General features: G+C 38.9%; 2 non-coding genes across 2 annotated transcripts; both read right to left on the reverse strand.

Moving 5' to 3' along the window:
* Window positions 1–586: 586 nt before the first annotated feature.
* Window positions 587–668, reverse strand: TRNAS-AGA. Its single transcript has one exon. It is a non-coding gene; the product is annotated as a tRNA-Ser (tRNA).
* A 14,226-nt stretch (window positions 669–14,894) lies between these two features.
* On the reverse strand, window positions 14,895–14,966 carry TRNAQ-CUG. The gene has a single exon. It is a non-coding gene; the product is annotated as a tRNA-Gln (tRNA).
* Window positions 14,967–15,285: the final 319 nt, after the last annotated feature.

Here is a 15,285-nt window from a genome sequence, read left to right on the forward strand (position 1 = left end):
AAGGATTTTGCTGTCTTCCTGTAACACATAATTTTGACACTTCTTTACCTACCCCATAAGAAATCTTGGGCTTCATGAAGTGAGAATGGAATTCTAGGTCTATCTCACTCAGATGAAAATAGAAGTGTTTTGAGAGATACAGGGGATAAAATTGGTTTACACACAAAAAAGGAAATTCCAGAAACGGTAATAATTCCGTGGAGAAGTAAACACTCCTACCTACTTTTTTCTTTTTGAACAGTATGCTTTCAAGCAGGGTTTTGATGGCAGACAGTACAAAGTCATCATCAAAGCTTGGACACACCTTGTGAGAAGGGGAAAAAAAAAAGACCAGGCTACCACTGTGACTCACGTGGAAGTTTCTGAAAGGACTGCAGTAACGATTTTTTTTTTTCCCCCTGGTAAACATACGAGATCTCTGTCAAAGAGGAGTTAATCCCAGCACTATACACAGCAAAGGTTTAGTAAAGATTCACTGCCTACAGCCTTGAGGAGAGTGATACTTCAGGTTAATTTTTGGGATGGTAATTTCGTGCTTTCAACCAAACTTGTAGTATTTGAGAGCGCGAGGTCTAAAAACTCCAACCGTAGTCGGCAGGATTCGAACCTGCGCGGGGAGACCCCAATGGATTTCTAGTCCATCGCCTTAACCACTCGGCCACGACTACACGGTGCAAAGCGACCTTATTGGCACTAAGTAACTGGACTGAAATTCAGCTCTTCAAAGGGTCAAATTTTATTCCAGAGAAGTGTATTTGCTGTCAATATTTCTTACTCTCCAATATCACTTAGGTGATTGATTGTCATGCAGTTGCGCCAGATCGTCAAATAATACTTTATCATCAGAATAGGGAGGACCCCTCATTCTGATAGCCTTATAGAAAAATGCTAAGGGGACATTCCAGACCAGCTTCCGGCTCTGTCAGCTTCTAATGCGGATCTGTGAGATACAGTCCACAACTGGGGCAAGCTCTAATTATTCCCTGTAGAATTATGCGTAATCGCAGGGATGTGAAAAGCCTGAAATGAACATCAATTTTTTATATAAATTCTGGAAGGTCCACATAGTGGAAGATTCTGCAACTCAAAAATGAACGAGGAATATACATACGACGGAGTATTATGCAGCAGTAAGAAGGAATGAGGTCCTGAAGCATGTGACAACGTGGATGAACCATGAGGACATAATGCTGAGTGACATAAGCCAGACACAAAAGGACAGATGTTGTATGATTTCACTAATATGAACTAACTAGAACATGTAAACTCAGAGTCTTTAAATGTAAAACGTAAGGTACCCGGAGATAGACAGAAGCTGAAGAAGGGGGAGCAGTTACCTAATGTGTACAGAATTGTTAACGAGGTTGAACTTAAATATTTGAGAATGGAGAGAGGTGATGGTAGCTCGTTATTGGGATTTTAAGTAATAGTGCCATTTTGTAGGTGAGTTTGACTGAAAGTAGTGTTTCAAGTTATGTGTATCAACGATAAACACAACAAATATAAGTTCTTGCATGAACGACTGCAAATGTAAAACAAAACAAAAAAACAATAGAGGGATGTATGGGAAAAACATAGCTATTGCAAACTATGGACTATAGTGAATAGTAGTATTTTAATATTTTTTCATCAACAGTAGAAGATTTACTATACCAACCAATACTATGGGTCAACAATGGGAGGGGTGATAAGGGGTGTGGGAGGATTTGGGTTTTATTTTTTATTCTTACTTCTATTCTGGAGTAATGAAAATGTTCTAAAATTGATCATGGTGATGTATGCACAACTATGTGATGATACCGTGAGCCAGTGATTGTATACTTTGGACAAAAAAAAAAAGTGAAAAGAAAAATGAACCAAGAGTACTACTGCATAGTCAAAAAAAATCCAGTGTTTCAGTTGTGGCCAAGTGGCTACAGCGGTGAGTTGAAACTGTAGGAGGTTTTTACGCAGGTTCGAATCCTGCCAATTACGGCGTTTCCCCGCTTAGAAAAATATTCTGTTGAGGTTAGTAGTTTGAAAAGCTGTTACTGCCTCCGCGAGAGAAATTTGTGTGTGTGTATTTTGTTTGTTTGTTTTATTTTTTGTTTTTGTTGCTTTGTTTTTGTTTTTGTTATTGTTTTTTTTTCCTCACATGGCTTTCTTCTTTCTGGTCCCGGTTCTTACATGACTTTCCTTCTTTCAGATCCTAGTTAACAACTGCACTTGCCTCCCCAAACAGCGAGAGACATCTCTTAAAGAGTAAGATAACAACTTTGGAAATCTCCTATATATCTACTTGTACACTTCGAAACATATTACCTTTTTGTATATATGTTATATTTCACACGGGGAAGTGACTGAAACTGCGGAACAGTGACCTATTATATTCTTTGAAATTTGCTCTCTAACTGCTTAAATTGCACTTGGAGAGTTATCACTTCTGTGTATATATGTTATATTCTACAATAAAAAATATGGGAAAAAGAAAATCCAGATCTCTTACGGAAAAAAAAGGGAGGCCGAGAATTCGGCAAAGCCAATTTCTTGTTAGTAAAAATTCTAACAACTGTGTTAAATGCCGCTACCGCGCGCCCGAGAGACCCCTACTTCCTATCTGCACTCTCCCTACCTTTTCTCCCATTTTCAGAGGCGATCGTTTCCTTGAAACAAATAGTAGATTAACTGCTTTAATTTGGCTCCCAACCAGAAGAACGATTAGAAGAAAATTCCTGATGTGGGAGATGAAAGAGATGAGGCAGGGAGAAAGCATCCAGTAGAGCTAAATACAGGATCTTCTCATGGTTTCTGTAAATCTGAGCGTCCTCAATCACAGAAGTCCCCAGTGCGCCCGCTCTTGCTCTGCGGGTGTCCTGCCTCGGTCTCCACTGGCTAAAACCAACCTCAAGCAACATCAGCCCTTCCTCTCTCCACCCCTGCCGACTTTCCGACTAAAATTTCTTACCTCATTACGCACCTACCACACCATTCCGTAAATCCGTAATCATTAGCCTCGGATTTATTTAATGGGAGAAACACGGAGAAAGCTTTTATTTTCCTCTCTAGTAGTGGTTAAGAATTACGCGCCCAGAATTCGCCGCCAGACTGCCCGCGTTCTTGGCAGATTCAAACACCAATTCTGCCACTTATTACCTGGGTGATTTAAAAAAACAAAAACAAGCAAACAAACAAAAACTATAACTGAAGCTTTATTGAGGAAGAGTAAGGCCACGAGGGTCAGTTAGGGCAGCCAAGGACGACCACACTGTGGGTAAAGGCTCTAGCGCGTCTGGTACCCCTCGTGCTCACCCGTCGGCCTCCCGCACTGCTCTCTCCAAGTGTCCTCCTGTGAGGTGGCTGATGTTGGGTTTCTCTTCCCATAGGTCAGAAGTAGTATTTCCCCTCCTTCAGCTTCTTCGGAGCCTGATTTCATGATCTGCTCAATGACCACAATGTAGTCGTCAAAGTCATCGAACGGCTGCATCTTGACCAGCCTGGTCTTGCGCAAATAGTTCACTTCCGGCTCGCAGGCCTTATCTGGGTGATCCTCCTTCCTGACTGTGACTTCTTGTCCAGCTGGTGCTTGAAGGAGTTCTCCTCAGCAAGCGTCAGGTGTCCTTGGGGCAGAGCTTGCTCAATATTCTGCCCTTACCTGTGTTATTTTTGAGTGAATTACTAAAGATCTCTGTATTGGTTTCCTATTCTTCAAAAGGAGGATTTAATGGGTGAACTTGTGCAAAGTGCTTAAAGAAATCCCTGGCACGGAACAACCTCTATGCTAAGTTCTGGATTTTATTATTCCTTTCACTGGATAAATATCTTCCATCAGGGCAAATAGTGATTTTTATTGAAGTGAAAGAGACTTGCAGAAATGTGCACAAATCCTAAGTGAATAGCTGTACGACTTTTCACATGTCCAGGCATCCTGACAGAAATATACCACAACCAGTACCCGGGAAGATCCCTCATGACTCCTCCCAGGCACTGACAACCAGGAGAACCACTATCTTCATATCTAACAATGTAGGTAAGTTCTTCCTCTTTAAAAAAAACTCCATGTAAGTAGAATAATTGTACTGTTGTACACAAAAAACATTGTACTATTTTGTGTCTCTCTTTCACTCAATATTATATATTCTGACTCATCCATAATTGGTGTATTTAGAGTTTGTTAACTCGTACTGCCACATACTATTCCATTGTTAACCACAGCACAATTCTTTTATTTATCTATTGTAGGGATCACAAACCTGTGTGTGAACAGGCACCCTCTTTAGTAAGATCCCGGGTTACTTTCTGAATCAGAGCATTAAAATCAGAGTCTAGTGGAACAGTGTGAGAAGGGCAATCAATGTACAATTGAGGTTTGATTACAGGCCCAAGAGGAAGAAGAAGGAATCCAAAAGTCACATGGAAACCCCACAAGGGTGGCCAGGATTTTTTCTCAGTGACTTGGCAATAACTTGTCAGAGGTCTCTTTCTGTTCCCCTGCAGAGTCTATGTCCTTGTCCAGAAGCTTATTGTTTGTTTTTGCTTTTGATAAGAACATATTTTCTTCTCAGAGAGCAATACCAAGTACATAAAAAATAATAAAACAAGATTTAAGCTTGGAGGGCAATGTTCCCCATACAACCTATTTTCAACTTCTTTTTGCTCTGCTATGGCCTCTGTGGTTTGGCTGGGTAAAATGCTTGCTTACTAAGCTGGAGATTCCGGATTCAAATTCCCAAATCACCAGTATTCTCCCTATTATTGCAGAGACAACTGTGAAGACTATTGTCAGTTTTTCCATCTGAGGAAAAACAATTCTATGTGGAATCATTTTCCCTGAAAAGGAGAAACTTTTTCTAGATTCTGGAAGCCAAATTACACCAAGACAATGTTGCAAAGGAAAAAAAGGCTTGAAGGAAAAAAAATTCTTCAGGCTCTTCCAGGGCAGTGTTTTCTTTTGTTTTAATTAACTTTACTCTTTCCATGGCAAAAAAACCTGTATCCCAAAACAGGAGTTCTGTCTGGAACCAAGAATAAAGCTAAATGTAAGCACTAATATTACACACAATGCACATCTGTGATAGGAAAAAATAGGTGAGGACAGGCAGGAAACTTTCAGGAGACAGAGCCAAATCACCAACACTTTCGTGGACAAGGAAACAGTAGTTAAGGAGGATTCAAACTTGTGCAGTCAGATTCCCTTGGATTTTCAGTTCATCATCTCATCACAAGTACTCAACTTTAACCTTTAGCTGCACAGAAAAAAAAATTCTTCTGATTTGTCTAAAGCATCTGATATCTCTGTACAAAATGCTCCTTTGATGCAACAAGATGAGCTCAGAGAGTTGGACCAAAACTCTCAGGGAAAAAAAGATTTGGAAAAAGGAAGCCAACCCCCTCCATCAAGCAGTTCTGGCAACCAAGGACACGGACGGGAATCCTCACTACATGAGCACAAGCCTTTCAAACAAATTTCAGAAAAATTCAGCAAATGCTGACTCCTTTTTCCAGGATCGCAGTCAAGTTCTGGACGGGCACTGAAATCTGCAAGCAACTTTTCTTGCGCTAAGGTGAAATTAGGCCTTAATCCTAGTGCTAGATGTGTCCAACCAATGTGCTGGAACTTCCAACAGCCAAAGGCTAATGGTACTGTAATGGATTTCAGGCAGGGATTCCTTTGCTCTTTTACGTCCCAAGTGTAAAGGTGTAAAATATTATAATGAAAAGATTCATTGATATTTCCTCACTATGATGACCCTAGCAAAGATTTTCTTTTGTATTTGGATTTTAAGATGTCACTCACTTCTGTTTAAACTCCAGGACTATTCTGCATCATTGTCAGGGGTTTACAAATACAGGGAATGGTTGGGGAGTTATTGCTTAACGGGTTCAGAGTTTCTGTTTGGGGTGATGATAAAATTTGGTAGAGATCATAGGCCAACATGTGTGAATGTAAATGTACACCCAAAAGTGGTTAATTTGGGAAATTTGTGTTGTATGTAGTTTACCACAATAAAATTAAAAGCTAACAAATAAACAAACTGAATGGTATGCCACCAGGGAAAATAAATGGTGCATGATATTTTACAAAATGTCTTCACATTTACAGCTTCATTTCTTACTGCTGTCAGCTCTGTGATTTGCTGCCATCCTCATTTTTTAAATGAGGAAAATAAGGGGCTAAGAGAAATACCCAAGTACCCACAATTACTGAATACTAGAATTAGCATGCCCCTGGTTCTTCTTAGTTCACATCCAGTGCTTTTTCCTCATGGAAAGTTTTTTTAAATGCCTCCTTTGATAGCTGAAAGGCTTTAGTCACTGGTACCTTCACCAACATTTCCGTATGCCCTATCAAAATGAGATGGGGAGGATGGTTAATTGTGAATTCTAGCTTTTTCCTCATGCAGTCCTAGAGATTATTAAACTGGTGAGCATTGTATTTTCCTGAAGGCCTCCAGAAAGAACTGCCAACTCCTTATGCATCAGAATGTTGATTTTTTAAGAGAAAAAAAACAATAAGGATGAGATAAAATCCACACATCCAGGGCACAATGGTTTAGCCAACTTTTACCTAAATGGTTGACTTCGGTGTGAAGTTCTCTACTCTAAGACTAACAAAATGATAATAGTGAAAGGTGGCTAGTGACTCAAATGACAAATTTAGAAATTCAGAAGTTAAACTTGGAAAGAGGTAAGATCTAAGAAGGAAATGGTTTAACAGAAATGCTGGAGTTGAACATAATCTTGATTGATTTGTCTATTTCAAAGTATGTTACAACTGAATTTATTTTCCTCCAAAATTTGACATTTTCATTTTTAAGGAATTTGGAAAACTATTGTGGTGTGGAGCTGTATGTACCCCAGAAAAGCATGTTCTCAAAGTTAATCCATTCCTGTGGGTGTGAACCCATTGTAAGTAAGACTTTCAGTTAAGGTGTGACCCACCTCATTCAGGATGGGTCTTAATTCTATTGTTGGAGTACTTTATAAATGGAAGCAAATCAAAGAGAGAAAGCCAGGGAAGCAAGAAACTGAAGGCAACAAAATCTGGAAGAGAAGGAGAGACTAGCAGACAGTGCCATGTGCCTTGCCATGTGGCAGAGGAACAAAGGACTACTGACAGCCCATCTGCAGTGAGAAAGCATCACCTGATGATGCCTTGATTTGGACATTTTCTGGGACTCTAAGCAAAAATAATAAACTCCCACTGTTTAAGCCAAAGCATTTCATGGTATTTTGCTTTGAGCAGCCTAGGAAATGAAAACATATATTAAGTATTAATATCAAATGCAAATTACTATTTCAATCTGGCTTTTAGCTCTTACTTTTGCTATTTTTTTTCTTATGCACTCTCTCCACAGGTGCACCAGGCAAGAATTCTAAAATAAAGTTGAGCACCACAAAGAATTAGTGGTAATTTTTCAGGGAAAAGAAACAAAAGATAAGATCTTTTTTGCTCTTCAATACTTTAGATAACTCTGACTTAATCCTATGCTTCCTTACTTTAGGGACAAATGTGCATTCTGGCGAAGAATTTTCTCTTCAAGTCTTCTTCAGGGAAGCCCTGCCTTATTATGAATCCAGAAATATTGCCAAGTAATTTGTCTGGGAGCCAATAGATTGACTCTATCTATCCTTACCCCACAAATATTTTATAACAAAAATGTATACAAATAAAAATACAAGCCCTTTAGGGTAAATGTTTAATGAAACTTCCTGAACCAATCTGGACAGGGCAGAAAACTGTAATTAATTTGACTACATTCCCTTTTTTAAGAAAATTACAAGAGCTGTTGTACCATTCTTTGGCAGTAGTTGACTACTCCTAAAAGGTATGCAGCCAGGAAAATACAAACATATGAACAGTGATAGACATTTATTTAGATTTATAACTTCAGGCTTGAAACCTTCCATGTAAATAGCTATTAACATGTCTGTATATGTTGGATTAAGTTCAACTGCAAGAAACAATACAAAATTAACTGTGTCCTGAACAAGATAGACTTATTTCTCTCTTACAACTAACAACAAAGTATTTCTGCAAAATGTCAAATAGATGAAGTGCAGCACAGTAGCAGGTAAAATATATCAGATACCTGGGCCTTCATTTTTTCATCCCTAAAATGGGAGATAATAAAGTTTTGACACTAAAGTTATAAAATTGTAATGATATCTTGCTTATGATAGTGCTTGACACATGATACTGTTCACTTACCAGTGTGCCAGATGAAGAAATGAAGTCCAGGGGAATAAAATGCACGGGTGATTTGAGATGAGTGGTACTGAGGAGGGGTCGTGCATTTATAAATCAGTTTTCTGGAGGAAAAAAAAAGTGTGTGAGACTGGAATTATTTTCACCACAATGTTTTAAGTAATTATCCTGTGAAGCCAATATTCCATGTGTTTAACAAAACACTTTTAATTATGTATCCAATTTCTTTAATACATATAGGACTACTCAGAGTTTTCATTTCTTCTCTCAGTTTTGTAAGTCATGTTTTAAAGTAATCAGTCCAAATTGTCAAATTTGTTTACAAAATACTATTCATAATATCCTGAATATATTCCTGATGTCCATTTAATTAATGTGCAATATTTTCCTATATTTATTCCTGATATAATATTTTTTTGTTTTCTCTCCCTTTCATTGATCAGTCCTATAACAGAGGATAATAATTTTGTTAATCCTTACTCAAAGTCCACTTTTGGCTTTGTTGATTTTCTCTATTTACATTTTCTTCATTTTTAGTGATTCCAATAAACTTTCCTTCTGATATTTTATTTTAATTTGGTACTTTTCCCCTACATTCTTGAGAAAAAGCTTAGACAGTCAGATACTAAAATTTCATCTTTCTAAAGTAAGCATTTGGAGCTATAAATTAGACTTTAGGCACAGTTTAGACTACATTACACAAGTTAAGATATATCTTGTTTTGATTACCAGTGATTTTAACTGAATGTGATTTCTTCTTTGAGCTATGAATTCTTTAGAAGAGTATTCCTTTGTTTAGGAACATTTGGACATTTTCTATTTGTTTCTGGTATTGATTTTATTTCAATTACACTGTGTTCACAGAATATATTCCATGTCATTTCAATCCTCTAAAATTTTTGAAACTTGCATTTTGCTTATCAGAGGGTATTTAAAATAATATGTATTTTTCAGTTTGATGTAGTGTTTTATAATTGTCTATTAGGTAAAGTTGGATAATCACTTTGCTTCAATATTCTTTACCCATATTGAATTCTCATTAAAAATGTGTTTTTAAAAATCTCTGTGGCAGTCATCGAGGTGTGTTTCTCTTATCTCCTTTCAAGAAATTGTTTTCAGTTGCAAGAAATGCTGTCAGCTAACAGCCTCCAGTTGCAGCACTTTTGCTATCATCCACTGTGTTCAAACTGGGGCTACTTGCTTTCCACTGAGCACAGTGGGCATACACTAAAGCCTGGTCATTTCTGTTTGATCCAGATCTCATCTATGGGTAGCTTTATACCATAGCTTCCCATTGGCCTGGCTAGACTTTCTCAGAACTGCACCACAATCTGAGGCTCTTCCTACTAAGTTTTCCTTCCTTCATTCTCTCTTTTCACAAATTTCAGAACAATGTCATAGTCGAAAGCTTTCCCTGCATGTATCTCCCTCTCCTCTTTGATTGTTACTGGCATTACTGACAACAAATTACTTGAATTCAAATGCCATCATAGTATCTGCTTTCCAGAGATCCCAAACTGCCATGGTTGGTAGCAGAAGAGGTCTGTGAAAGTAAGTGGAAAGGTATGATTTGGTGAGATATCACTCACTACCAAGCTGACAAGGAGGACCCCATCTCAAGTGGTACAGGGACTAAGAGAGTCTCTGGCACAAGAGTTGCAAAAAAAATTCTGTTAGATGAGTTCTTGAGATAGATGTTTTTAAAAATCTCTGTGGTAGAGAATACTTGGTAAAATGTCTCTGTATGATGACTCATGTATTTGTATGTGGGTATTATATATACAATAACAAGGATTGGCTGGTTATAATTAAATTGACTCAGTGACCCACAGAGAGATAATGATAAACTGAAGGGCATTAAGAAAATATTTAAAAACTAAGTATGAGAGCCAGAGAATCTCCATGGTAGCTGGCAAAGAGGCTCTCCTTTCTTGTGGTAGGAGAGCTGACAAAGCTGAACAGCAGACTAAGATCCATATAGTTAGGGTCATGGAGCTTAAAAGACAATTGGATGCTTAGGTGAGGCAGGTCTGTTATACTTCTTTCAGAGCCCTAGGTGGAAAAGACTGGAATCTTGAAATATGGGATGGGACATCTGGGTGAATGTCCTTGAAGATTGTGGCTCTGAAGACTATCCTAAATCCTCAGAAACTGTAGAGTGGCCCACACCTAACATGGAAGACCTAGCACGTCTTCAATACAGGAAGACACTGCAGAGGCTTCTTCTCTGCAAGGCAGCAAGTGACCACTCTAGAGCCATTCCTAGTTTTTCTCCAGTCAGGCCAATAATTAGAGATAAATCACAGCATAATCAGGCTGGAGATAAACTGGGCCTAGTAAGGGAGGAGAGAAATTATATCCCAAAAGACTTGAAATTAGCTAGCATGTATGAACAGGAGCCAAGCCCATGGGTTTGAATTTTGAGGGTGCTTGATCAAGGGAGCAAAAATATAAGATGTAACAAACAAGAGTTCATTGACTTGGGGGCACTTTTTCAGGACCAGACTTCAACACCCTGAGAATGGTTTCAGGAATGGGAGAAACATTCTGATAAAATTGGCTCTTAAAAGCCTTGTGAAATGTTGACCCATGCTGAGAGAAGTTGAAATACCTGAGTTTCTGTTGTCAATGGTTGAGGAAGGGATTTAAAGGCACAGGGCATGCTACCAGGTATCACAGAAAGCCAATTAGGGAGCTAGGACTTTCATTGCTCTGTGTTGTACGGAGAACCTCCCCCAAACCTGTCAGTGGAGACCACTTGGGGAGCCTGCATTATCACCCCCACTCAGCAGTAATTATGTGGCTGCAACCCTCCCCACTTTGGTGGCATCAGAAGAGGCCTAGTGACGGACAAGACTTTCATCACCCCCCCAAGCAGTTACAAGGCTACCCTCAACCCTGACCATCCCCCCCCACCTCATCCCCACTTCTGCCAGTGGAGGTAATCAGCAGAGCAAGAACAAGGCAGTCTTACTCCTCCCAACCAGGGAAGTATTAGTGGAGGCCTGGTGGGGAGCCAGGACTCTTACTCCTGCCCAGAAGTAATGAGGAGCCCCCACCTCATTACTCAGCAACACAGATCCACTGGGGAACTTGGAATTCCACCCCCATCTAGAAGTAACCAGGGGGGTGTCCCCTTTTCTCCTGCTGGAGCAGTGGCAGAAGAAGCCAGATAAAACAGAAGGTTTAAATAAGATCCAAAGATTCATAATAGAATACCCAAATGTCCAGGTGTCATTTGAAAATAACTCTTCATGCTAAGAACCAAGAGAATCTCATACTGAAGGGACAAAGGCAATCAATAGATGTTGTGGTTGCCGGAATAATGACATCCCAAAGACGCCCACATCCTAATCTCCCAAACTTGTGAATGTGTTACCTTACATGACAAAAGGTACTCTGCAGATGTGGAAAGATTATCCTGTATTATCTTGGTAGGCCCAATCTAATCACATAGGGCTTAAAAGTGGGGAACAGGGGCCGAAGAGTAGGTCACAAGGATGGAATATGAGAAGGACTTGACTCACCACTGCATTGAAGATGGAGTCATGGGCCATGAACAAAGAAACATGGCAGCCTGTACATTCTGGGAACAGCTTTAAGTGTACAGCCAGCAAGAAAATGAGAACCTCAGTCATATAACTGCAAGGAACTGAATTCTGGAACAATCCAACTGAACAAGGCAACAAATTCTCCCATGGAGCCATCTATGTTTAAAGTGGGTGTCTTGTTATTGGCTCAACTGTGCAGAAGAGAGACTGAAGTATAATCTAGTAAATGACAATGATGCGTAATAACAATATTTTAAATTTTGACTACTGTTCCAGTTTGCTAATGCTGCCGTTTTGTAAAACACCAGAAATGGATTGGCTTTTATAAAGGGGTTTATTTGGTTACAAAGTTACAGCCTTAAGGTCGTAAAGTGTCCAAGGTAAGGCATCAGCAATAGGGTACCTTCACTGGAGAAAGGCCATTGGCATCCAGAAAACCTCTGTTACCTGGGAAGGCACATGGCTGGCGTCAGCTTGCTCCCAGGTTGTGTTTCAAAATGGCATTCTCCAAAATGTCAGCGTCAGCTTTCAATGGCTGTCTTCAAAGTGTCTCTCTAAGCTGCAGCTGCTCTGAGCTCTTATAGGGCTCCAGTAAACTAATTAAGACCCGTACTGAATGGGTGGGGCCACACCTCCACGGAAACAATCTTATCAAAGGTATTACTCACAATTGTGTGGGTCACATCTCCATGGAAACAACCTAATCCCAAGATTCCAACCTAATCAATACTAATATGTCTGCCCCAACAGGATTACTTTAAAGAACATGGCATTTTGGGGACATAATACATCCGAACTGGCACAACTACTAAAATTTTAATGATACAATGCTAATAATAATTTTTCAATAAAATTTCATAATTGTTTTTATATCCTTGCAGTGTATTTTTCCATTGCAAAAGAACGCTGTGTGGTTTTGGCAGTGACTTCAAGTAAATACTCTTATAATAGTCATTCATTCAGCATTTGCATAAATTGTGAATTTAGTGAACTTTATTTTTAATCGTAATAATGTCCTTAGTATAAATTGATCACATCACACTTTTTTATTGGTATGGCTCATCATTTTAGTTCCATTTTGTTTCTACATCTCAAAAATTAATCATGACTAATAATATTGCTTGATTAGATGTCCTCATGTGTCTCTGAATTTCCCTGTTCTTTTTAGCTTTTTGTAACCCATTAATTCATAGCTCCAATTTCTTGTTCACTAATTTATTCATCACCTTTGTTATATTACTGTCCAAACTATATGTTTGAGCTTTTAATATCAATGAATATATTTTTCATTTATGGTTCTTAGTTCTTTTTATTTTTTTATTATTTTTATATTAGTTCTTTTTAAATTGATCTTTTTCACAGTTAAATTCTTAAGGATCTAATTCTTTTGTTTGCTGTGTTTGATGACTTTCTTTCAAAATAGATTCTCCTGCTTAATCATAGTGTAAGAGAAAAACAGCAGCAGAAGAAAAGTTTGTGAAGTTATGAAAAGAAGGAATTGTAGATAATAATAAAATTGATGAACATACTGGTCTCATATCCTTAAGGCTTCAGGTTTTAGAGGCAGTTCCCTAACAATGAATTGTATGTCCTCAAGGAAACAATCAAAACAAAATTTCCTAGGCTTCTGTGCAGCTAGGATGCACGCATGTACCCTAGACTTTGCCAATCAGATATACTACCAAGGCAAGATTTCCCCTTTCAGAAGAACTAAACACTTGGAATAAGGTTTATGCAGAATTGCTCCCTGATAAGGGTGAAAGAGTTTAGCATGGAGATTTTAAGCTTTTAGAGGCCGGGGGACACAATTCTGCTGGCAGCTACCAGGAAATGCATGAAGAATTAGAAAGATTGTGTAGTATAGTATAAAAGGCTGATTATTATTACCAAGCTGAAGCATTTGGGAGGGGAAAATGACAAGCTCAGAGTTAAGAATTCTCAGCTAAATGTGTGGTTACCGAACAAGGGATTTCCTCTGCCCTAAAACAATTTCTAATTTCTTATGGCCCCAGAGCTGACATAATTCAAATTCAACTTCACATTATCTATGACTCTGTGAGTTTCACATTAACAAAAGTGTTGATGAATAAACTGCGGTATAGTCACAGCGTAGAGTACTATACAACAGCAAACATGAATGAATGAATGAATGAGCAGCTACATGCAACAAAAGTAAAGATTAATTTTAGTAATGTAATATTAAGTGAAGTAAGACCCATAAGATGATATATTTCCTGATACTCTGTATCTGAAATTAAACCATACATATTTTAGAATATATATGTAGAAGAGATAAAACTAAGAAAACCACTCTGGAACTACTTGCAGACCCCAATTACTTCTTTGTCTTGTCTTAAGTTGTGACAAATCCAGAGATGTACCAGAAAATGCATAACTTGCAATAGGAGACAATTTTATGAAGACAAAATAATCAGAGACATTCCAGGATATAATTTTAATCCTGTATGATTTCTGGGGACATATTCAGCATAGACAGCACTTCTATATGGTGGATTAGTGTCATAGAAATGACCAAAAAAACACCCTGAAAGCCCTTAGAAGATGATTCTGGATTTTGACTTGTTCTGTCGCTAGCGCTTCTGTTTTCATGTGGGGACCTAGTCCAGTAGTGTTCAAATATCTGTAAGAATTTAAGCCATTCTTTGTTTAAAGTACAAATAGCAGATCTTCACAAACCTTCATTTCTCAGTGAAAAATGAAAACATAAATTATGGTCATTACACCTAATGACCATTAAAAAGCTTTATTCTCTCTGGACGAAAAGGTATCACATCCATGAGAACTTTTTCCCACGAGAATTTTTTCCTCCCCCAGTTCTGTTGGGTCTTCTCATTCCTATATGAAGGAAACGCACTACATTTTATAAAGTAATAAATCAAAGGAAAAGTTCAACAACTCAGAATTATTCTGGATGTCATAAGATATCTGTTAAGCCAGGGAACAAGGGAGGAGGGGAGAGGGAGGAATGGTCTCCTGTTCTGAACATACCGCAAGGCGTCAATGGGGCCCCACCCATGTCAACACCCCACCTGTAGATCATACTCTGGGTTCATGTGAATTCTCTGCCAACCAAACTTAGAAGGGAAACCTTAAAAGCAAATTAAAAAAAAAAAAAAAGAAAAGAGAGAGAGAGAACCAGGTTCCACCGAGATTTGAACTCGGATCGCTGGATTCAGAGTCCAGAGTGCTAACCATTACACCATGGAACCCCGCGCGCACTCAGTTTCTTAACACTCCTTCCTGATGGGATAGAACGCCGTTTTTGAAACCAAGTAGTTTCATGAAAGTCTAAATTCTTTCTATCCTAGTTTTCACTACCTGCCGACACTGCACGTGTCCCTTTTCTCTTGCACACACCACTGAGTTTAAAATCCAAAACCAGATCGGTTTCTAGGGATAAATAAGGTTGGACCATGTCTTCCCCGCCTCTTAGTGCCTTTGTGCCTTCTGCAGCTTGCCGGGCCGCAGTCTCCTCTCCACCGCCCTCAGCCAGGCTGCCCCCACAGGGGCCAGGCTGCTCCCACAAGG

This window comes from Choloepus didactylus, chromosome 7 (assembly GCF_015220235.1).
Source record: "Choloepus didactylus isolate mChoDid1 chromosome 7, mChoDid1.pri, whole genome shotgun sequence".
In the NCBI taxonomy this organism is placed as follows: domain Eukaryota; kingdom Metazoa; phylum Chordata; class Mammalia; order Pilosa; family Megalonychidae; genus Choloepus; species Choloepus didactylus.